The sequence below is a fragment of the Oryx dammah genome, unplaced genomic scaffold (assembly GCF_014754425.2).
Source record: "Oryx dammah isolate SB20612 unplaced genomic scaffold, SCBI_Odam_1.1 HiC_scaffold_22, whole genome shotgun sequence".
NCBI lineage: Eukaryota > Metazoa > Chordata > Mammalia > Artiodactyla > Bovidae > Oryx > Oryx dammah.
Genome location: NW_024070206.1, coordinates 8,143,685 through 8,168,636, shown reverse-complemented (window position 1 = coordinate 8,168,636; position 24,952 = coordinate 8,143,685).

Sequence of the window (24,952 nt, the reverse complement as noted above, 5' to 3'; positions counted from 1 at the left end):
CCTAAGCTTCGGAGTTTTCCTGGTTGTATAGCAAAAGGTAGCTGATGTATGAAGTAGGGAATTCTATTTTATTTATCTAAGAGTTAGCCTGTGGCCTAATAGCATTACTTAATAGTTCATCTTCTCCCAAATATATTGTCTTGATTCTGCCTCTAAGTTCTCCATTATGTTCTATTGATTTGTCTGTCCTTTGTGTAATAGATTTGCTCAATGATATGCTTCAGTATCTGGAAGGATAGGTCTCTCTTTTCTCCTACAATTCTTAACTACTCTTATATTTTTATTCTTCCAGATGAATTTGGTTTTATTGTTTCATATTGCAAAAATATATATGTTGGGCTTTTGAATGGAGTGTTATGAAACATAAACTTTGAAAAGTATTGACTTAAAAATATTGAGCTATCTAGAAATATAATATTTTGAATAATTGTCATATTTTACATATTTCAGAAGAAATTTATAGTTTTCCTTATATAGCTTTCTCATAGTTATTAAATTTGTGCTTGGGTATTTGTATTTTACAGTAAAAGGAAGATTTTTTTCATTATATTTTATATGATTACTTCAGATCTTCAAGAAAACTATCCATCTCAATATATTAATTTTGTGACTGACCACCTTACTGAATTGTCTGTTTCTAGAAAATTGTTTAAAAATTTTTTTTTTAAACTAGATTTTTCAGCTATGCAAATCATATCATTGCAAGTAATGGTGACTTTTTCTCCTTTCCAGTGTTTTCCTCTTTATTTTATTGTCACACCTTATTACTTTGGTTAGCACTTTCAGAGTAATGTTAAAGAACAGTGGTGATGGGTCACCCTTTTCTGAATCTTGCCTGTATTGTTTTTTTTTAGACAAGAAAATAACTCTTTGAGAGCAGGTTCCATGTCTTGTTCTTTTGTTCTTTCTCCCTTGATTCTTAGCACAATGCCTGGAGCCAGCGTGAGGAACTCCGCCCATGGCAAAGGTCATGAGGAAGGAGGCTTCAGCATAGGCAAAGGCGGGATCGAGCCTCAGGAAACCCCCTGTTCCCAAGCATCTACCCCCAAAACCAGAGTCTGTTTTATGCTCTCACCTACACCTCTGACTTTACAGGGGCTCTGTCCCATCACCATTTCTCTCAGAGAAGGAGTTAACTTGCAGCTCCAGTTAATAAAACTTCCTGGGCGCGACAAGAGTGTTTCAACTTACAAACTCCTCTGAAGGTTCTCTAGCCTGCCTGAGCAGGTTCCTCTGGCCACATGTGATTGTTTACAGCCTCCCAACTGTGCAAGGCATGAGATGCTTTAAAACTTTATAAATACAGACTCTTTTGAGAAGTTAGAAAATTATTAGTATAGTATAGTAGATTGATTAGAAATTATATTGGTAAAGGGTTTTCATTTGTTGAGCCAATATTTGCTGCTAAATCTCCATATTCCCTGCCCTTGAGAGAGTCATTTCCTAGGCAGGTTGATAAGAAGTCTAGGGGTCCCCAAGGAGAGAGGGGTCTGGAATTCTCAAGGAGGAAGAAAGGACAAACTTCTTTTCCTTCTCTGCATTCCTTAGGATTATATAACAACAATGTATTCTGCCTGAGGACAGTCTCTGGATTAAACCTTCTGGCTAATTCTGTAAATTATGGGAGTAGACCTGCTCTTTACAAGGATTATATAACAACAATGTATTCTGCCTGAGGACAGTCTCTGGATTAAACCTTCTGGCTAATTCTGTTATCTTAAAATGTAAATTATGGGAGTAGGTCTGGTGAGGTCTTTACAACCTCCAGACATTCTTTGGATTTACTGGAGAGCATATAACTTCATTGCTAACACTAACAAGCGGGTACTCTTTCTACCCCCTTCTGATGCCTATGTCAGAAGCTTTCTCTGTCTCCTTTATACTTTAATAAAACTTTATTACAGAAAAGCTCTGAGTGATCAAGCCTCGTCTCTGGCCCTGGATTGAATTCTTCTCTTCCAGGGGCCAAGAATCCTGGCGTCGTGATTCAACAACAACCTTTCACCCTTATAATGAATATAACTAGCATATAGGAGAAATAAGTATTAACCTTTAAGATTAATCATGTTAAACCTTAGGCTAAGAAAATTCCTTTCTTGATTGTAACCCACTGCACCCTCACCCTATTGGAATGCAACTTTATTTGGAGGGTGGTGCTTGGTTTAAAAAAAAAAAATCAGCCCTGGAAAAAATAAGTTTTCTGGTTGACTGACCCTTATCAGAAAGGGCCATAAAATGTCAGCAGGCCTCATGGCCATAAGATGATGTAAAACCCCTAAGACCTTTGTATAATTTTATATGAAGCACCTGATTGTGACAAGGGTCAGGTCTGCTGACCCTTGCGTGACTCTGTATTCATCCCTATGTATAACAAAAAGTATATAAGCAAACCTGAAAAATAAAGGAATCAGATCAGTTTCTGGAAAGACTGATTCCCCCGTGTCGTTCTTTCTTTCCCCTTCTGGCTGAATTCTCATCTGGAGCGTGGATACTCGGCAAACTCCTTGTCTTGGAGTTTTATTGGTATTCCACGTAAACCAAGTAATTCACACTCTTTTTCTCCACTAATATTTCCTACTACGCTATCCTTTACTAATCTCTCTTTATATCTGTAATTAAATAAGTTTTTTCCTAGGACGCCGATTCTGTCTCCCCTTCGAATTACCCTGGATCCACCGGGGCTGAACCCCGGCAGCACAATGCTTGCTTATATTTGGCAATAAAGAAATATTTAGTAACTTAAGGGCCAAATACTTACTGTAGACCTTCTTTGTGTTGGACGCTGTAAAGGGAACTGTGGTGCAAAGATTAAGATAAGGTTCCCCAGCTTTGTTATCGTTGTTCATGTTTTAGTCACTGCGTCGTGTCTGACTCTTGCCTCTCCATGGACTCTACCCACCAGGCTCCTCTGTCTATGGATTTCCCAGGCGAGAATGCTGGACTGGGTTGCCGTCTCCTTCTTCACGGGAACTTCTCGACCTGGTGATCAAATCTGCATCTCCTGCATTGGCAGGCGGATTGTTTACCACTGAGCCAGCAGGGAAACCCTGATTCCCCAGCTTTAGGGCCCTTTAAGTCCATTTATATTGTACGGACTTTGGAGTTGGATAAAAACAAACCTTGGCTTTATGTCCTACCTGTGTGGGACTTTGAAAAATTTACATCACCTTTCTAAATTTCTAGTTTATTCCCCTGAATATCTGGAAATTAATAGTCAACCTCTTATGAGTTTCTTGGAGAGACTAGATAATATATGTATAAGAGCATTTTGAAGAATTTCTGAATAAATGAACAGGAACAGGAAATATACAAAGAAGAGCTTTGCTGGATGGGGGGGAAACACAGGCTCAGATTTGAACATACTGAGTTGAAAATGTCTGTGGAACTTTAAATAGACTAATATGTTAGATCATTGAGTATACAGATCTGAAATTTGGAGAGATTTAAATTTATGAATATGCTGCTTCTGCGTCACTTCAGTCGTGTCCATTCTGTGACCCCATAGATGGCAGCCTACCAGGTTCTCCGTCCCTGGGATTCTCCAGGCAAGAACACTGGAGTGGGCTGCCATTTCCTTCTCCAGTGCATGAAAATGAAAAGTGAAAGTGAAGTCGCTCAGTTGTGTCTGACTTTTCGTAACCCCATGGACTGCAGCCTTCCAGGCTCCTCCATTCATGGGATTTGCCAGGCAAGAGTACTGGAGTGGGTTGACATTGCCTTCTCTGTATGAATGTGCTACTTATGGTCTTAATGTTTCAAGGCTCAGAAAAATCACCCCCCACAAAAAAAAGGGTTTTTTTGGGGGGGGGGGGCAGGGGGTAGATTGGAGGGGAAATACATATGAAGCTAAACTGTAGATGGAAAGCCACCAGAATGGAGACAACTCAAGGGCTGAAAGTGTTATCAGCAGAGGTGAACACCACAGAGTGGTCTAGAGCTTGGAATGAAAAGTGCCCTGATGTCAGCAATTAGAAGTTCTCAGGTGCACTCTTGAGAAGAGGCTCCACCACTTGAGGGCGGGAGAGGAGGGCTGATTGCTGGGCCAGTGGGAGGTGAGAAGGCAGAGAGCAGCTCTGCAGGGAGGATAGAGCTGAACGCCGTGCTCTCTGCTGACTTGGTGGGTGGTTCATAGTTCAAACCCATGCAGTTGTCCATGTTCAGATATATCTCTGGGAAACTCTTCTCTGGGTGACCACATCTCAGCCTACTTCTGTTGGGAGATGAGGCACTTCCCTGGCAGGCAGCCAACAGAATATAACCCCCAGCAAGGATCTCCCCACTTGGCCATGGAATGCAAGGTGGCATTGGCACACTGAAGATTCCAAAGAATGCAGAGTAATTTTGGCTTCTCGGTCATTCCAGAACATCGGCACAGTGGACAAGGTGTTTATCAGGCTGCAGTGCTTGGCAAATGGGGCAGTAACTGGCAGAAGAAACAGGCATGGTTATGATGCTTAGGGACAGCGGCAGTGCCTGGAGGGGATGACACTGGTGCCTTCCAGAGAAGGCAGGTTCTGCGGGGTGCGGTGGTATCTTACGTCACCAGGGGAGATGGCCAGGGGGCTCCACTTGATATCTGACCAGGCTTTTCTGTGAGTACGTTTAAGATGGGGCTTGGGGGATTCTCAGAAACACACAAAGAGGCCTCGAGGAGTTTAAGGTCTTGCATGGTCTTGTGTGGCAGTTAAATGTAAGAGCCAGCAAAATGTGGGTGGTGAGTATTCCTATGTTCCCTTGTGTACCCAAGAGCTGGGCTGTACCTGAGGCAACATGTGTTACCAGGTGAAGAAACTGTCTCTAAATAGATCTAATAGGACAACCATTTGCCACTGTTGCTGGGATTGTCTCTGCAGGAAAAGTGTTTCAGCAGGACACACACACGAGTTCTAGGGTGAAATAATCCAGGAAACATTGGGTTAAAGAACATTGACGAGGTTTTCATATATATATCCTTTTATTAAGGGTCTCTGGTATCCTGATCCATTCGAATCATATTCACTGAGCACCTACTCAGTCTCCGTGAACTAGGTTCAGTGGTGAACACCATAGACATGGGTCCCGGCAGTCTAGATGGGGAGACAGCTACTGTGGATTGTGACTTCTAGGAGGAAGCGGGGAGTATTCAGCGTTCCCCAGACTTATGCCATGAATCCTTTCTGGAGGAATACCTTTAACACCTTTCGTGCTTGGGATACTGAAATATCAAAGGAAAAGAAATGGAAGGACAGCTGGGGAGGGTGAGATATGGCTATTTGGTCTCTGCTGCTAAGTCACTGCTAAGTCACTTCAGTCGTGTCCGACTGGTCTCTGACTAAAGGACATTAAACAAGTTGAAACAAAGAAACAATACGCACCATAGAAAAGGTTCCTAAATGAGAAATAAAGCCCAAATAGGGACGTTCATGGTGGTCTGTGGTTAAGAACCCACCTTTGAACCCAGGGGACGTAGGTTCAATCCCTGGTTGGGAAACTCGTGTCCCACATTCCTTGAGGTAACTAAGCCCTTGAACTCAATTGGAGAATTACTGAGCCCGCCCACTACAGAGCCCTTGTGATGCAATGAAAACCCAGAGCAGCCAAAAAAAAAAAAAAAAAATCCCAAATAGGGGTGAGGTGAGAGGAAAGAGATTCTGAATTGCTCCTACCCTCCAGAGCCCTTGTCTTTTTCTCTCCTTTCTTTCTTTCCCCTTCTTTTCTTTCTGATTTCATGGCCTCCAAATGATGTGAAAAATCTATATCGCCCCCTCACATACATACTTGATATTTAAACATAAGCTCAGTATTTATAAATATGCGATTACCAGATTATTGCATGTGTGCTTCAAAGATATTTTTGAAGCTACTGCTTTGAGATATCTAGTCATAAAATATGCCCGCCATGTAATCAATGGACAAAACGCTTCCTCATTTTCACCCCACACAGCCAAATCTTTCTAACACACAATGGTTTTCTTTCTCAGTCCCATTCAGACACATTCCTTTGACAGCTGCTGCTGCTGCTGCTAAGTCGCTTCAGTCGTGTCCGACTCTGTGCGACCCCATAGACGGCAGCCCACCAGGCTCCCCCGTCCCTGGGATTCTCCAGGCAAGAACACTGGAGTGAGTTGCCATTTCCTTCTCCAATGCAGGAAAGTGAAGAGTGAAAGTGAAGTCGCTCAGTCGTGTCCGACTCTTCGCAACCCCATGGACTGCAGCCTACCAGACTCCTCCGTCCATGGGATTTGCCAGGCAAGAGTACTGGAGTGGGGTGCCATCGCCTTCTCCGCCTTTGACAGCACTCCACGTCTAAATTCTTGTCATGGAGTGGAGGGATCATGCACGCAGCCATAGAAGACAAAAGGCTTCGAGATGGCCTTGAACTTGTCCCTGGGATCTATAAGCTTACCTCCTTCAGGATTTCCTGCCTCACTCGCTCTGCTTTGCCCTCAGGGGAGGTGCTTTCTCACATTGTCCGCGGGTCTGGTAACCTGTCCAGTCTGCCTGGCTGAAGGCCGAGTCGCTCCTTTGTGAGGGGGCTGGGACTATGGGAGGGGAGGTGGGGGTGACCCTGCTCCAGCCCGGAGCGTGTGCAGGGCAGTCACTTTTAGGGAAGCACACAGAAATTGAGGATCTAGTGTCCATGCCCGCGTGTCCCCTGAAAGCCTTTCTAGGTCCTAGCATACATGTATGCAGTTAAAACCCCACTGGTGAGCTCGCCAGAGAGTAGTGAAAAGAAGGCGCGTTTGATTAAGTTCATGGTCCAGGCAGTGGCTCCCGACCTTTGTTTTTTCTTGGGAGGCACTCCTGAATTCAAAGCCCACCTTCAGTGGTCTCAGCCCACCTGGGGGGCGGGCATCAATCTGCTGGGTGAGGAGTCCGGAGCTGAGGGTCATAGGCATTTGGATTGGCAGGGAACGGGTGGTCAGTAGCACTTGAGCTTTCCTCCTGTGCCCAAGGCACACTCTCCTGCTTTACCCTGCATCTGTTATCAGGAGTCCCTCCACTGCCCCAGCCCCATTGTTCAGTGTAGCAGGCTGATCTGTACCTGCCACAGTCCTCCCCTGGCCGAGCCCACCAGGGTCTCAAGGAGAGGAATGCCCGCTACCACAGAGCAGCACTCGCCCCAGAGATCTCATACCCACCTTTCAGAAAACCTCCACAGAGCCTCTCAGCCTCTCAGCTACAAGAGAGTGGATCATTGTCTGAATGTTCCCTGAGCTTCCTTCCATTCCCTCTCATAACACTTGTAATATTGCTTTTTCCTCCTAAGTTGTCAAGATGTGTTATCTCCTTTGCAAGCAGGGAAACTCCTAGGTGCAAGGTTTTTTTCTCCTTATTCATTTGTGTTTCCTCGAAGTACTAAGAAAGGACGTCTCACGTAGTAGGTACTTAGCAAGTTAGTTCAATCAGTGAAATTGGAGGTGACATAATATACATAGAAGTATATGATCTATGTCTTGATAAGACAGGCCACAAGTATAGCATAAAATTGATATAAAGAAAAATACGGGGGAACTTCCCTGGCTGTCTAGTAATAAAGACTTCACCTTCCAGCGGAAGGGTAGGGGGTTTCATCCTTGGTCAGGGAGCTAAGATCTCACGTGCTTCATGGCCAAAAAATCAAAACATAGAACAGAAGCAATATTATATATAACAAATTCAATAAAGACTTAAAAAGAAAAATATGAACATCCCCCTTACAACCGAGGTTTTTAGCAGTCATAATGGCTGCTACTAGCTATGCATTATTGACAAGAATTGACAAGAAAATCCATGGATCTTAGAGCATGGCTCCTTATTTTGATAACCACCTTCTGTGGTTAGTATGTTGAGCCTGAAACTAGAGACTGAAGCCACCCCTGCCTCTGGGCGTCAGATGGCGCTCACACACCATTAGAGAAGTTTTTACAAATTGCCTCAGTCTGAAGTTTCTCTTTTACCAAAGCGGAGAGCTGTGGTTGTCTGCACAATTCTACGACAGATTGATTTCCTTTAGACATCTGGGCCAGAGCTCAGTTCTCCAAAGGCAGGTTTAATACACACACACACAAACCCGGTTGTAAAGCACCCATCTCAGGCTGTGTTGAAGGTCAAATCCTGTTTCTGTCAATGTAGTGACACTGTCTCTTCTTGGTCTTTGTGCCTTTTAAACAGCTTTATTACAGAGAAGGAAAAGACCAGCAGAAAAGCAGAGAAAAGGAGCCAGAGAAAGAGGGTATTATCTGGGCATGAGAATCAGTGCTGACCTATAGGGAAACCCAGAGTGCAAGTTCTTTGGACAGATCACCTGCCCTGGGCAAACCTGGGTTTCTTAGAGGGAGAGAACACAGCCTCAGTGCTTTCAGATCTTGGTGGTGTCCCACTCTTTGTGACCCCATGGGCTGTAGCCCGCCAAGCTCCTCTATCCATGGGATTCTCCAGGCAAGAATACTGGAGTGGGTTGCCGTTTCCTTCTCTAGGGGATCTTCCTGACCCAGGGATCAAACCCAGGTTTCCTGCATTGCAGACAGATTCTTTACCGTCTGAGCCACGAGGGAAGCCTATAGTAGGTACCCAATAAATGTTTGTTGCATGAATAAATGGTTACATCAGTCCCCCAACCCAGTGTAGGCACAGCAGGGGGTCCTGCCTCATTTCAGAGATGTTGACTGACTTGTCCTTGGCCTTAGTGTTCAGAAAGTAATGGAACTAGAACTAGAATCCTGACTTTTGCCCCCCAAAATTTTAAAATATTTCAGTCTTTAAAATTAAAATCTCATCTTTATGTTTATAAAAGTTCTCTTCAATATGTTGGAGTGTTTAGGTGAGATAGAATCCATATGTCTGATGGAAAACCAGTGCAGTCTTGTGGGGAATAAGTTGTTTTTCGATAACACTGGTGTTAATCCAAGTGAAGTTATCCATACCACCTATTTTCCACCCATAAAATCTTGGACAGGTTTACACCTGCCAATTGCTGATTCTTGGGTGTGTTTCACAAGCCAGTGATTAGCTCCAAAATTCTAATGCTTCTGCGAATTGTTTTATGAAAGGACAAGTCCAAAATTTCAGGAAGGGTGTGACAGCAGCGTTGTGCATATTGTAGGAGGTCCATATTTCGGGACTCGGAGTGCAGCTCTTCATGTTCCCATTTATATTCACCCCTCCCCTGCAGGAGGTGATGTTCAGGGAGCTCTCAAGGGTATCTCCTGTGTTGGTGCCTGAATAGAACATCTTGAAGATAAGATCTCTGGTCAAAAAAAACCTCTCAGGGGGACCTGGAATTCCACCCTGTCAGTGGCTTTGTTTCTTCATTTTGTGTAGAATCTTTGCCTTGAAGCCTTTCTTTGAACACAGATCTACTCATCGCGGTGCTAGGTTCTGGGAAAGATGCAAAGAGGAATACAAGTTTTTTTCTACTCAGTAAAAAATTTTTTCCTTCTTGTCTTCCTCGTTCCTTCCTTTTCTTTCTTCTTTCCATCCTTCCTTCCAGGAATATTTCCTGAGCACACGTTATATGCCAGACACTGTGCTAGGCTCTGAGTCAGTCAAACAGCTAACATTTTGAATGTTCACTGTAAGCATGCACTATCTAAAGTTTTTTATGAGTTAACTTATAGATTCACAATCTCCGTTGATAAATCAGAAAAGTGAGGTCCAGAGAAGTTGGGTGATTTAACCTGAGGTCATGCTGCTAGAGAATAGCAGTGACAGGATTCAAATTTGGGCATTCTGACTCTGGAACCTGGGTCTTAACAGGGTCCCTGACCTAAGCTCCTCACCTAGTAGGAGGGGTGGGGGCTGGTGGGAGGGAGCACAAATGTAAAAAGATGAACTAGAGTCCAACAGGACTGCGATGGAAGGGGAAATACGGAGAGGGCTCCTGGAGCCGACTGCTTGGAGGAGCTGGGAACCCATCACCAGGCACGAGGCAGGAACTCTGGAGCCATAGCTTAGTCACCAACAATCAGAACATGAAAAAACATCTCTTTTCTTCCTCACCGACTTGCTTTGCTGTTAAGGTATGGTCGTGCCACTGAGGTTACTTTGGTAATACAGTTTTTAATTCTTTTAAAAATAATAATATAATAATAAAGCACTGATTGAAGCAATGAGCGCCGTTTGCATTTGTAAAGCTTGGCAGGTTTACCACATGTACAGTCTCGCTTTATGCTCTTGCTTTTCTCTCTCAGCCTCTGTTGTTGTCCGGGTCGATGGCAGGGGTTGAGGCAGGGTGGAAATCTCAAGACACCAGTAGGTCTCCCAGGACCCCATGGACCTGATTACAGCCACTAGAAATAGAAAAGGAAATGGAAAGGGATGGAAACATTCAGCCATACCATTGTGAGCTTCAATCTGTTAATTCTCTGAATGCTCACTGTCCCTCAGAGTCTTTCGTCTTTCACCTCCTTTCCTGCCCCTCTGTCATCCTGAAGGACGTGGTTCACAGCCTGCCTCTAAAAAGCCTCCCCTGCCACCAGCCCCATCGCCTTTAATGTCAGACTCCTGTGGTGCTTAAGATCTGCACCACTCATTTCACTAGTGAGCAGACGTTGCTTTTTGAATAGCTGATGGTTTCATATTATGACATCATATTTTATATCTCTTCAGTACCCCTTTTCTCGAACAGAAAAGTTGAGTTAACTATACATTTAGTGTAGGGCTTCCTTTCAAAGCCAAGGAAATCTTGCCTGTGCACCTGTAAATTCCTCTCATTTCAAACTTGTCAGCAAGTCATTCTTCCTAATCCCATTTTGCTTAAAAATTGGTTCCTCTTCTGATGGACTCCTAACACTCTTTCATAAACTTAGTTTATCTAGAAGTTATAAAAATTCAAAGTATCGGCATGGTTGTCGTTCCTTCTGAGAATGTTGCATTGTTTTATGTACACTTAAAATTTTTTTCTCATGAAATATGTATAACATATAATTTACCATCTTAACCATTTGTCTATTTTTAAAAAATCTCTGAGACTTTGAGATAAATAATCTGAATACATTTATTTCCTTTTACATTTGTAATATTTCATAAATATATAGAGTTCCATATATTTTTCATTAAATGTGTCCTATTGGAACATTGTTGTTTCCTTTTTGCTCTTTTGTGATAACAGTGAAAATATGGATAAGGAATATATTTACATAATAAATTCATTACACTTTAATTTTTGAGTTCCTCATTAATGCTCCTGAAAGTTTAATTGATAAATTCCCAGTTATGAACAACGCACCAAGTTCATCACGCTCTGCTTTTTACCTCCACACTCATCTAGGTTTCAAATGTTGTCAATACTTACAGCTGGGATTGAATTTTTTTTGACATTACATTGAATATTATGATTTTATGTGTAAATAATATGAATAATACTACTAATAGTAGCTAACACTTGTCAAATACTTACTGTGTTGCTGGGGATTTTTCTAAGTGATTTACACAGATTGACTCAGGCACTCAAAACATTCATTCTATTGTCAATTCCTGTACTGAGTGACACTTCATACCTTCTCGTGAAGTTAGACCCATAACAGAAGCAGATGTTTTTTGTCCTCTCCTGGATTTGTTCTTGGGATGTAAGGCACAGATATTAAAGTTCACCTAGTAGGTGAACCATCTAACTATACTAGATTGGAAATTTCTAGAATTATTTATTTGTGATACTCCAGATTATCATTTAGCACACAAATGTTTGAGAAATAAATTAATGAATATTACTTCAATGAAGCCCAATAAAATACAGGATCATAATGGGCTTTGAAATGGCAGGGGAAACAGCTGTGCGGGGAGCTGAGTTTGCAGCTAGAACTTACCTACTGTTAGCGAGGTGAGTCAAGGAAAACATCTATTCCTGTCAAGGCAAAATTTAAAGTACATGATGTTGGCTTCGTGCATGATTGCAAATGTCAAAATTCCATTAATTTGATTTTTAAAGTTTAAGGTATTCTGCCATTTGGTTACTCAGTGTATGAATAGAATGACATTTATTCTGCTTGGCTCTCTGTAAGCTGCACATGCACACTTATTTGAAGGGTATCATTTATCCCTTTAATGAGTATTTTAGGAGCACACCATCTTGGGCTAAATAGGATGTGTGAACTAAAAGAACTCTGGTATTTAGACTCTAATGGAAGACAGACCTGATAAACTTGAAAGTCTTGTGTTATAATGAAAAATAGTGTGGGATTAAGTGGCAGGGAGTGATATAGACAAGATGGTACGTCTACAGAATTCAGAGAAAGGAGAGGATGATCAACTAAGGCCTGATGAGGAAGATGGGATTCTGTTTGGGCTTGAACTGCAGGGAGGGGAAAAAGGGGTTCCTTCAGGAGTGGAGATATTTTGTGACCCAAAGCAGGAATTAATGATATCTGGTTTTTGAGGTAATGTAATGATTTTTTCCCCGACCCTGGACGGTTTTTTTTTTTTTTTTTTTTAAGAGACATCATTTAATTTAATCTATCATATGGCCAGCTGAAACTCAAAGGTTCTATTCCTATGAGAAGAGGAGAATGAATATTGAGGGAGAGTTAGCAATATCTGCCACAGAGGGAATGATTAAAAAAGGAGAAAAAGTGTGAAAAGACCAAACTCTTAAAATCCTTGGCTTGGAAAGGGAGGCAGTCCTCTAATAGATGTTGTCTAGGCACACTCTTGGCTTTCAGCTGTGCCTTCTTTCAGATAGATAGAGACAGAGAGAGAGAGGTCCTAATGTGCACCTTCATTCCTTTAAAGGATTCTGGGTGCTCCTCCTTCCAAGAAGTAGTTCTCACCCTTGGACCTCCTCCACCATCATCCTTAGACACGACAACCTGCAGCCATACCTTTGCCAAATTCTGGGTTTTTCTATCTAGAGTAACCCATATGCCATGTAAGCAGAAAACCCCAGATGTTCTAGAAGAGTGTTACACATGCAGCCACATGTAGCTTTTTGCTTCACATCATTGGTGTTTTGTTTTGTTTGCTTTTTCCCCCAGAAACAAAGTAGAAGTGAATGTCTACCTTGCTCTGCTTCTGCCAGCAGATTCTGAGTCTCCACACAGAAGTCACTGATTGGGAACCCCAGGGGGATGTTTAGCAATGTCAGTGCCTGCGTGTCTCTTCCAGGGCTTCTGAGTTAATTGGTCCTGATCATGGCCTGGGCCCCAGGATTTAATAGGTGGTTTTAGTGCAGAGCAGCTGTTGGAAATCTGCTCTGCATCTTTTCACAGGGATATTTCCTGGAGGATGCAATTCTGAGTTAGTGACTTATTGTAAAATGGTTCTAAGAGCACTTAGGCTTGGCTGGTAGAGAGAACAAACTGGTGAGCAGCATTGAGGATTGGGTAGAATTAGAAATAAAGTTGAGATGCCGAGTCCCCTGGATCCAGAGTGAAGTGAGACACCGGTGCGCTCTGGGTGGGAGGCAAGGTGGCTGACCCTGGCAAGATGAGAGCGAGGACATACGTCAGGGAGGCAGACGTGGGAGGGAAGGGCTAAAGGGCTAGGCTCCGCGTCTCCAGCCTTTGGAGGTGAATTCTAAACTGGAGGATTTAGATTGACTCTGGCCTTTGGAACAGTGCAGAGGCAAGCAGGAATCCCAGGGGCCAAGTGGAATTAGAGTTCCCCTCTGTCAAGCACCCCTCTTTCAGAGCTGCTGGGCTGGTCCTGTGTGCACCGAGGGGCTGAGAAAATGAAGGTTGGACACACCCACCTCTCCCATCCCTTCTCTCAGGCTTTTCCACCAGGGGACCATGGACAATTCCTACTGAGAGCAGGAGGTAACGGACAGTTCCTACTCAGACAAGCTTTGACTTGGAATTGGAAAATCTCCTAAATCCCTATTTACTGTTTTGCCTAGTCATTCATCTCTGCAATCCAGGAGTTTTAAAGGGAGCTTTTAAAAATGGGACAGGTAGAAGAAGTTGAGGAATAGGAGAGAAAATTCAAATTGGTCACTTTTGACCTGTTAACGTTTGAAGACCTGGAGCAAGCTGGTAATGCCTGGATGAACAGTAATAGCCTGGTTTCACTTTACTCCCCAAAGTCATTTTTGCTCTTTGTAGACATTTGCTTGGTGTTTTTCTGCATCTAGTTGTTCTTCGATAGTGGGTAAGATCTGATTATATCCAGATAGGAGGATAATATTAAGTGACTATGTTTTGCCTCCTGTCATACTTCTGTCTTATAATAGTCAGCTTTCCTAGGACAATAGATTTTTCATTAAGTGCAGTACAAGCATTGAGTTTGGCTTTTCTCCAGTTTTTTTCTGATGGACACTAGAGGAAACAGTGTGTAAAATTTATTTTTGTCTTGGATCCCTGTAATTAGGGGTTCAAATCATCAAAGAGTTTATCAAAGAGTTAGGGGTTAAGTAAGTAAGTAAGTGAAGTCGCTCAGTCGTGTCCGACTCTTTGCGACCCCATGGACAGTAGCCTGCACCAGGCTCCTCCATCCATGGGATTTTCTAGACAAGAGTACTGGAGTGGGTTGCCATTTCCTTCTCCAGGGAATCTTCCCGACCCAGGGATCAAACCCAGGTCTCCTGCATTGTAGACAGATGCTTTACCATCTGAGCCACCAGGGTAAGTCCAGTTAGGCGTTAACTAACTATCAAATTTATCAAAGAGTTAGGGGTTAACTCTTTGATAAATTAGTTAAGATCTCTGAGCCTCAGTTTCTCTTTTGTGAAGTGGGGATAATAATAGTCTCTATTTTATAGGATTGCCTTCTTTATTGCTGCTTTAAAAATTATTAATATTATTTGGTTTTTTAAAAAACCTGTTTTACAATGCTAGAACAATTTGGGCAACAACATATAAAATAATACTGCACTAAAACTCAAAGTATAAAATAAGTAAAATATCAATACTGACATAAATATTGATACATGATTGATTAATAAATAAATGGAGGGGGACTAAGCAAATCTGTGCAGAAGAATTGCAAATAATTCCAAAGGCCAATGCATTTTTCAATCCCAAGTCTGAAGTGTCTGATGGTAAACAAAACAAACATTAATTTGAAAAACAAACAAATCTTGGGATGTCCTCCAGAAATCTTAACACCTAATGAAAATAAGTTAAACATGAAAAAGTCAGGAATGTTGGAGGGGAAACATTCTCTCTTCAAAAACTATAAAAACAACGTCGATAATTTTCTACTTTGCAAAACCCAAAGTTTTTTCCATGTTAAAGTGATTTCTTACAAAACCGGAAAATTTTCATGTTTAAGTGACTTTTAAACTTGCATTCCTGTAATACAGTGTTGGCTAATCCTTTAGAGTCTTTATTTCTTCTTTTCACTTAGAAAAATGAGGCTGGAGTAGTTCTGTTTTCTGATGTCAAAGAGAGTAGACTTTGACAAACGTCATCCCTTCCCTTTCTCTCCATCCCCCACCCTCTCCTGCCCAGCCAGAATATTATTTTATGGCTATTCATCAGCTCTTCCTTTAGCTAAAGAAAATCTTTTTGGAAGAATGAAAAGTGTGTGTTACCTATTCTCCAGAGTTTGTGTCTGTTTCCCTTTCAGACAAAGAGATGAGTGTATGTGAAGGTGTGAAAAGGATCAGGAGAGGATCTGGGAGAAGAAGGCGGTGGGTGTGTCAGGGATTTTGTTAAGCAAGCCTTCAGCTAGCACCACCTGCAACCTGCGTCCTTCCCAACAGAGATCGCATTCACCTAGCAGCTTTGCACCACGTCTGCAGGGCCTGCTGGAAGTCTGTATTTGCATAATGCTGCTTAATGAGTGCTTTCAACAGAGCTCACCTTCATACTTTTGAGGAACCAGTCTTGTTAAATCTTGTTCCATGTGAAATAGTTTAGCATCAATCCCTTCTTTATGTCAAAGACCCAGGAGCAAAAAAAGTGTGATGGGATAAATTAGGGAAATATTAGCTGATTATTTTCTCTGGTTATTTTCCTTCTTTCTCTACTTGAGGAATATAGCCTGGTCTAGTATTTTTTTTTTTTTTTCTTTTTAATTGTTTCAGAGATTTTTGTTGGATGGAAAGGAGAAGCAATCCTTCCTTCCTTCCTTTTCCCCTCCTTCCTTTCTTTTTTAGCTAATGGCCAGAACAGGGAAGTATCGCCATTATTTTGTAGTAGCTCCAAATGGAGTATAATCTATACAAATATTGAATCGTTATGTTGTACACCTGAAACTAATATAATATTATAAATCAACTAAATTTATTTTTAAAAAAAAGAGCTAATGGTAATGTCCTCTGAGGAAAAGGGAGATAAATAAAAGCCTTTAAGGGCTTGGGGAAATCGAGGCTGAAGATTCTCCCCAAATTCGTAAGGAAGAGGTTTGAGGTATCATGGGGAGAATAAACGCGTTGCTTAGGGGCAATAGCTGAGAAGTTGAGAAGACCCCAGGAAAGTGGCACCTAGGGGAAAAGAGACAACGTGAGGGTTGCCAGTTCAGGGGGAGATCCCTACTTCCCACGCATAGCGAGGGGCCAAGTCTCCTGCCCTTACAGGACCTCTGTGGGCTGGGAGGGTGTTCACCCGAGTGCCTCCCACCTTTGCTGCATTCCAAGTGACCCCATTGATCTGGTGCCACCTGGGAGTGAAGGGGGTGCTCATCATGACTGGGATGAAATGTGGGCTTAGTGCTGTATTTAGTTGATTAAAAGGCAATAAAACAGCAATATTTCTTGAACACCTGAGCTTGTGGACTGAGATTCATATCTGCTACACTAGAATTAGTACATGGCTAATTGATTCGAGGGGAAAATATTGATCTTTCACACCAAAGGCAAACATTTGAGTAAGCCCCAACGAAAATAGGAAGTGCATTAATTTCACATATTAAGGGAGAAGGAAAAAGCATAAGTGTATAGGGTTTGTTTTTCTATAAAAACTCAGGGTTCAAAAACCCTAGTCAGAGTTTCTTATACACATTTTAAATTCTAAATATACACATTTTAAATTCTAGGGCTTTGCAGTCATTTGGGGCAAGTTTTAGGTGTGACTGGAGAGGGAGTCATTGACTTATTTCTCAGGTGGTTGTCCTTTCCCTTTCCTGTCCAGCTAATGCACTCTCTCATCTGTGAAAAGAGTGCTGGACTGGGAACCAGGGCCCTGAATTCCAAAGCTTGACCTTGGGTGAGCCATTTTACTCCTAGTGAAACCAAGGGGCTTGGCGGACACAAGAGTTCCCGGTTGCGGTGGTTGAGGACAGGGAGTCGCTTGTGGGGAAATGTGTGGAGTGAGGAACAATAGACTTTCTCTGAGGACCAAAACTCAAAGTTTGACTTTTAATACTTACTAGTTTCTGTGACTTTTGGCAAATTATTTGATTTTTCTCAGTGTGTGTGTGAGAGACAGAGAGAGGGAGAGAGAGGATGAAGTGAAATAGTGTATGCTGGAGAGCTTTGTAAATTGTTAAGTATTGTGCAAATTGCCTTGTTAGCAATCAATCAGTATAGATTTTTGAGGCCTGAAATATGGTGCTTGGATCTAGAAGAGAGATGAGAGGAGCCAGAGATGATTCTGGGTCTCAGTGGACTTTTTGTTCAGTTGAGGACAAAAAACGATCAGCAGACACTGAGCAAAAGAGAACTTCAAACAAGTCTTACTGGGGCAGGACAGAAAAAAAAGAGCTGGGGCATAGTATTAAAAAATTATGACATTAAAGTAAATAAATTATTTGCCAAGCTTTCTAAAATCTGCCACAATAAACCCAGATGATCTTCCATTTGTAAAAAGTATATTTTTTCCCCCCTGGAACTTTATATATCATCATAGCAGGAAACAATCCCCATCCTAGTCAGAAAACGCATATAACTTCTCTGAGTGAGAATCTCCACCCGTGTTAAATCCTGGATCAGTTAGGATTCTTAGCTTTTTAATTTCTCGAAAGTGAGTGTTTTTGAAAGGAATAATAGTAAATGCTAGAAGTCACCATTCTTGGCGTAAATCAGCCTATCTAAGCCTCATAACAGTCCAGTGAGTTAGGCTCCATCAGGACCACCTGTATCCCTGCTCTGTAGAGAGGAGGCTGAGGCACAGAGGAACTCGAAACAGTTGAGCCTGAACCTGTGAACCTGGGCAGCCTGATTCCAGGGCAGTATTCTGTATTAGCCAGTATTCTATGCTGCTGCCGAATCATCTCTGATTTCTAAACTTTTTTGCTAACAATGAAATTTGTATCCAGTAGTGTGTGGAATACCGAAAGTTCTCAGAGAGTTTTTCTGGAAACATTGTCTTATTTCAAGTGAGAGTTTCTGTGACAGTCGGTTTGTTCATTGTTGGCGTCATTGGTGAAGACAGTATCCCAGGAAGATCGGTACTTTCCTTTGTGCTAGGGATTCTATAGAGTGATGATACTGGAACTGTGAGTCCTACACTCACACAAAAGTGGCAGAAGAGAAAAAGAAAAAAAAAATGGAGACAAAGAGGGAAACAGAATGAGGTCTTGAAAAGACAGAGTGGAAAAACAACATATGTCAGATTTATTTTAATACAAATCACTTGAATTCAGTGCATATTGTGAACAGTTTTGATTGAGATTTTTGAATTCCCAGAGAATTTTTTGGTACATTCTTTAATTTTAATTTAAAGCTATGTATCTGCATGCCCAGATACTTACCCTTAGGACCAAATTAGTTACACATGTCCTTAAGAAATAAATCATTTGTATCACAAACGTTGTTGAATAAAAATATTAGGTCTCCAGACAGAGGAGTCTATTCATGCTTAATTCCTATTTATTAACAAGTGCACATGTAAAATTATATAAATCATCTTTTAAAAATATGGATAGCTATAGTAAAGCTATTATATGAGAAACAATAATAATATTTTACAATTGTGATGGAAAATTGGTTTGGGTGTTTTATTTTTACAATAAGCCTTACATACCTTCAGACACTTAGGGCACTTCTGAGGAATGAGGAAGAAATTAGGAAACAATTTCATACAATTAATGATAATTGCATTAAATCGCCAACACCTATTTGATTGTAATACTGAAAAAAACACACATGATACTAGGTGGCAAGATTAAATGGAGAAACTGGAACTTAAGAAGAATTAGAGGGACATTCAGAAAATTTGAGAAATCAGGCAGTAAAAATTCCCAGAATTCCCAAAATTATTGCTTTGTAATATTATTTTGTAAACGCACATGTAGAAAAGTTTTCATCTCCTTTCCTTTCTCCTTCTTTCCTTCAAAGGCCTCCCTCTTTTTTCTTCTCTCCTTTCATTCTTTCTCACATATTTATTGGGTGTCTACTATATTCCAGTCATTGTTCCTGCTCAGAATGTTTCAGACTTTGTTCCCACTCCAGTATTCTTGCCTGGGAAATCCCATGGACAGAGGAGCCTGTCAGGCTACAGTGCAGAGCATCTCAAAATTAACTTGAACATGACTTAGCGATTAAACAACAATAGCTACTATATTCCAGACGTTGTTCCCACTCAGAGTGCAGCAAGACAGATGTGATCAGGAGAGATGAGGTTCCTGCCCTCCTGGGACTTACATCCTAACCAGTATCTCTTCCATGCTGTTCCCATTTTTTTCATTTTCACTGCCATCCCTCATTAATAAATGTGGGCTATTATAGCCAGACGTATTTCCTAGTTTCAACTTTATTTCCTTATTCTGTTTAGCAAATTGCAAACAAATAAATCTTTGTATTAATAGTATGTTGCTTATTTGAATTCTTCACAGAGTGAAGACCAGAATATGATCATATGGTTAAATGCAGGTAAAGACTTAGCACAGTAAGTTCCTGTTCAATGTTGGTTAAGTTCCCATGAAATATTGGATCCTGCTGTTATTCTAGAGCCTCCATTGGCTTCTACCTATCCAGGAGGAAAAAGTTTCTCATCCATCAGTTGCACGCCTTCAGGATTTTGTTTAGGGTCTGACATATAACTCATTAGGCAGGTCTGTTTGGTTCACAGTTTGTGGGATAGTGAGGGTCAGGTTAGGTTTGTGATACACACAGAAAAGTGTTTCAGTTCCCAAAGTGATGATCACTGGGGTAACAATAGGGAGAAAATATTTGTCCAGATCACCTTTGAGTATTTCAAATTCTACTGTTAGCCAGTGCTCACCTTTTATAACAATATAGGATATTGTTTCAAACAACTTAGCAGGGAGAAACCAAACAACAACGTAGGATATTGTTATTTTTTACTAAATTGCATGATAACTTTATATGCCTAAGAAAGAACTTAACAATTTCTCCTCCCTATTGCCTCCCCCCACCCCCACTGGTAAATGACGCTGCCAGGCACCCACTAGCGGAGTTAAGAGACCCTGGCATCATCACTGACTTCTTTCTTTCACTGTTACCCATACTGAATTCCTAAATAAAGCCTGGGGGCTCTCATTTCGAAACGTATCCCTGTCGCACCTATCTCTCCTAATCTCTGGTCCAAACATCACCTTCTGTGGCCTGGGTTTCCCCCAAGAGCCTTGTTCCTTGACATTTTGCTTCTCTTGCCTGCTATAGTCTATTTCCACGCAGAAGACAGAGTGATTCTTCTGAAACATTAAGTGACATTAAGAACCTAAGTCCTCAACTTCTCCAGCGATCTATCTTCTTTAGAATCAAGGCAAATACCTTGCAGGGGCCTCTCCCTGCCCTGGCTCCTGGTGTGTGTTTAGTCTCATTTTCTACCCTGTCACCTCTTGCTCACAACTCTCTAGCACGCTGGCCTTCTAATTGCCCCTCTGACTCACTGTCTCCTAAGCAACTTAACCTCTTGAAGCTGCTTTGGTTCCATTGTTTGAAGGGGATATTTGTGTAGTTGAGAGTTTCTGTCTCACATTGCTTGCGGGGATTATAGTGGATTAAAGCTTGTAAAGTATTGTGCCTTGTGCCTAGCCTATAGCAATTTATTAATAATTTTTTTTAACATTGTTTGTCTTTTATGACTACTCTCAATTCTCCACATGTCCTTCATGTCTCCCTGGCAGATTGAATTTGGTATTTCCAACCTGAACTCATAAATGCTTCCCAACAAACCACTTATTTTTCTTGGCACTCCTACTCAGGTGAAGGACATCACCAGTTTTCTGTTTTTTAAAAACCCCAGTGGGAGGATAATCTGTTGTCCTCACCAAGTAGTAACCTTTTATTTTTGGCTGCCTTGGGCTTTTCTCTAGTTTCTGTGAGCTGGGGCTACTCTTTGTTGCAATTCGCAGGCTTCTCATTGCAGTGGCATCTCTTGTTGGGGAGCTCGGGTGCTAGGGTGGGTGGCCTTCAGTAGTTGCAGTGCGCGGGTTCAGCACTTCTGGCATAGAGGCTTAAATGCTTCTTGTCACATGGATTCTTCCTGGACCAGGGATCGAACCCATGTCCCCTGTGTTGACAGGCAGACTCTTATCCGTAGCATCACCAGGGAAGTCTGGCATCACCATTTTTCAAGATCCATGTCAAATCTATGCCTTCACTCTTGCTCAGATGTCACCTCTAATTAGCCACCAAGTTCTGAGAGGCTTCTCTAGTGGCTCAGATGGTAAAGAGTCTACCTGCCATGCAGGAGACCTGGGTTCGATCCTGGGTTGGGAACATCCCCTGGAGAAGGAAATGGCAACCCATTCCAGTATTCTTGCCTAGAGAGTCCTATGGACAGAGGAGCCTGGTAGGCTACAGGCCATGAGGTCACAAAGAGGCAGACACGACTGAGCAACCAACATTCTGTTGACTCGATTTTTGAAAATTTCTATCTATCTCTTAATTTCACCGCTCAAAACTCTCATGGTAACTTCCTAACTGACCATTCTTTTCTGGTGTCTTCTTTCTAAAGGATCCTGTTTTCTGCTCTCAGATTCCTACAGTTCAGTTTGGCCCTGGTCACGCCACACCTGGCTCAGAATTCTTCAAAGTCTTCCCATCACCTACAAAAGAAAAGTTCTGTGACCTGGCCTGTTACTTAAGGCCTCTGTACTTGTCAGGATTCTCCAGAGATATAGAACCGATAGGGTATGTGAGTGTGTATACTCACATATGTGTGTATAGAAATCAGTTATGGGCCTTACCAAGAGGAGTTAATTGCCAAGTGAAGAACTCACTTCTCAAGTGGGCAGATAAGGGATAGCTCACAATAAAGAGGGTTTGAAATGATTATAAGAGAGTGTCCTGAGCTGAAGAGCAGTTGAGAAGTAGACTTAACTGGGTTACCTAGATATGTTAGGGTTCCACGTTCCTGCCAAGAAAGAACCCAGTGTCAGCCCAGACCCCACCTGCAGGAGATCTGGGAGGGACTGTTTCCCCAGTCCACAAAAGACACCCACACAGGGAGGATTCATTGTTTTCTGTTTAAAGAGAGAATGGTCTACCTTGGCTCTAAATAACCAGTGGGAGGTATCTGAGTGTGATTCCTGGAGGATGTAAACTTTTCCCCAAATCAATTACAAATAGTGACTCCAAATGAGCTTTGAGCAAATTCATGAAAAGCTAAGTGGTTTTTGCCTGTTGTAAGAAGCGTTCCAATACAAGATCAAAATGCCCACGTTCAGAACTGAGCCGCACAGCAGGAAAACGTTTACAGAACCAAGGAAGGGGGGTGTCCAGAGGACCAGAAGCAAAAATGTCTTAGTTCTCACCAGAAACTCGACACTCTGAATCACTTTAATAATATACGTATGTCTAGTATGTGCACTACTTTGTAAATGTGTGTATTTAGTATTCTAGAATAGTATATTTTCTAATTATTTCTATATAATCATTTGTGGTCCTCAGAAACTTTGAGTTTGAGTTCCTTCAAGTATTTGAAGGATTGAGTGAGTTAAAATAAAAATGTTATAATACAAAAAATACAAAAGTAAAAATGCCTTATTAATAATTACTTCACTTTATTTTAAAAAGCACAAAGGAAAAGAAATAGCTGAAAGTAGGCTTTTTAAATACTGAAAAGAGAAAAATGAAGGGGAGTATAAAATGCAAAAGCAAATTTCAAGTTTACCTACAGCAATGATGTGAATTGCATCCTGAGTAATGCACTCTCCCATTTTAGGTCAGTCAGTATATATTTTCAATTTCTAAAGTGAATGTTACCTATTTGAAGTTATAAAATATGCATCAACTTATTTAAAACAAAAGCAGGATGACAGATTCTACTCATGAGAATTTTTAGCAATATCACAGAATTCTAACACTACTTTTTGCATATCAAAGATTTTTTTGGCAACAAAGAGCACCATGAGATAGGAACATATTAAGGAATTCATTTATAAACTGACTGTAGTCTTGCAAATGTCAAACGCTAACTTAAGGTGTTTGATATTTCACAGAGCTGGAGAAAGGATGAGCTTTCTTCCTTTCTCTCATTTCCTTCACTCTATTCCTGCACTAGGCCAGCTCCTCTGAAATAAAAAATCAGAACCTTTTGTCTCAATTTCCAGAAATGCTGTTCCTGCATTAATAAATAGTGCAATATTGTCTCTCTCTCTGTTTTTTTTTTTTTTTTTTTAAGGAAGGCAGATAAAAAATACTCATTTGAAGAACGACTCAGAATTACAAAACTTTAGTAAAAGATATTTTATTTTATGCCATAAGCCTATTAAGGGCTGAAATAATGTTTGTTCTTCTTAAAAGGAAATATACGTATTCTGCCAAGTTCAGAGCCTAGCATAGAGTGAACACTAACTAAATGGTAGTAATTAAAAAAATCTCTTCTAAGATTTATTGTCAAAAAAATATTTGACTCTTTTAGGAAATTTGTTGCTTTTTAATGAAATGAATGATGAGAATTACATATTCTCACTTGTTTACTTGTTGTATATAACGGATAGAAACTCAAAGCTGAATTTAGTGCTTAACTTCAATAATCATCTTATTCTAGATACTTAACACACCTATTTCCAGTCATTTTACAATGGTAAAAAATTAGATGTCTTGCTTTATTTGGGTTTTAGCATTCTGATCACCTTCAAGTGGTTTTTAGAAGGAGATGAGGATAATAAAAACAAAACAAGAAAGAATGCTATAAGCCTTCAACTCCTGAGATTAGAATGCATCCAAACAAAGTCACTTTATTTTTATGTCATAAAAATAAATTCAGACTAGATACCAATAATAGGTATACTTTCTGTTTTTTATTGTAGTGTTGAATATTTAAAATATCACAGGAAAAATAGCCTGGATGACTGATTCATGCCCCACTTAAAAATAAAATAAAAACTGGTGTTTTATAAAATTTAGAACTTGTCTATTTTCTAAAGAGAATTCTGAGAGAAGAAAATATTAATTTATTCTGTGTTATCACACTTTAAAGCATCGTGCTTTGTACATGGATATGTGGACAGGATCCCACACACTTGTGCTCTCATCCAGTTGCTGCTGCTTCCTGCTGGGTGATCTTTGCAGAGTTAATCAACCCTCTGTGCCTCTTTCCTGTCTGTAAAATTAAAAAAAAAAAAAAACCTACCATACATAGTTGTAAAGATTTATGACAGTATGCAGCTAGCCTGAGACAAAATCTGGGACCCATTAAATATTCCATAAATGGTGGCTGTTGTATTAATAGCAAAACCAATAATATATGCCTCTGCTAGCCTAAGGAGAAGGCAATGGCACCCCACTCCAGTACTCTTGCCTGGAAAATCCCATGGACGGAGGAGCCTGGTAGGCTGCAGTCCATGGGGTTGCAAAGAGTCGGATACGACTGAGCGCCTTCACTTTGACTTTTCACTTTCATGCATTGGAGAAGAAAATGGCAACCTACTCCAGTATTCTTGCCTAGAGAATCCCAGGGATGGGGGAGCCTGGTGGGCTGCCGTCTATGGGGTCGCACAGAGTCAGACATGACTGAAGCGACTTAGCAGCAGCAGCAGCTGCTAGCCTAAAAGTGTGCAGAACATGAATCCTCAAAGGACCTTTGGTAAACTGCATTGAGCAAGCAAAGTAATACTGACAGCAAACCAGGCTGGCTCTTTCTTCTAAGGTGATTCTTGGTTGACTGACTTTTTCTCTTCTTGATGAAGTTGGATGTAATTATGGGGACTGAACACTATTTTTAATAGCAAGAGTGATTAAGTATGGTTTTTTGCTTATATC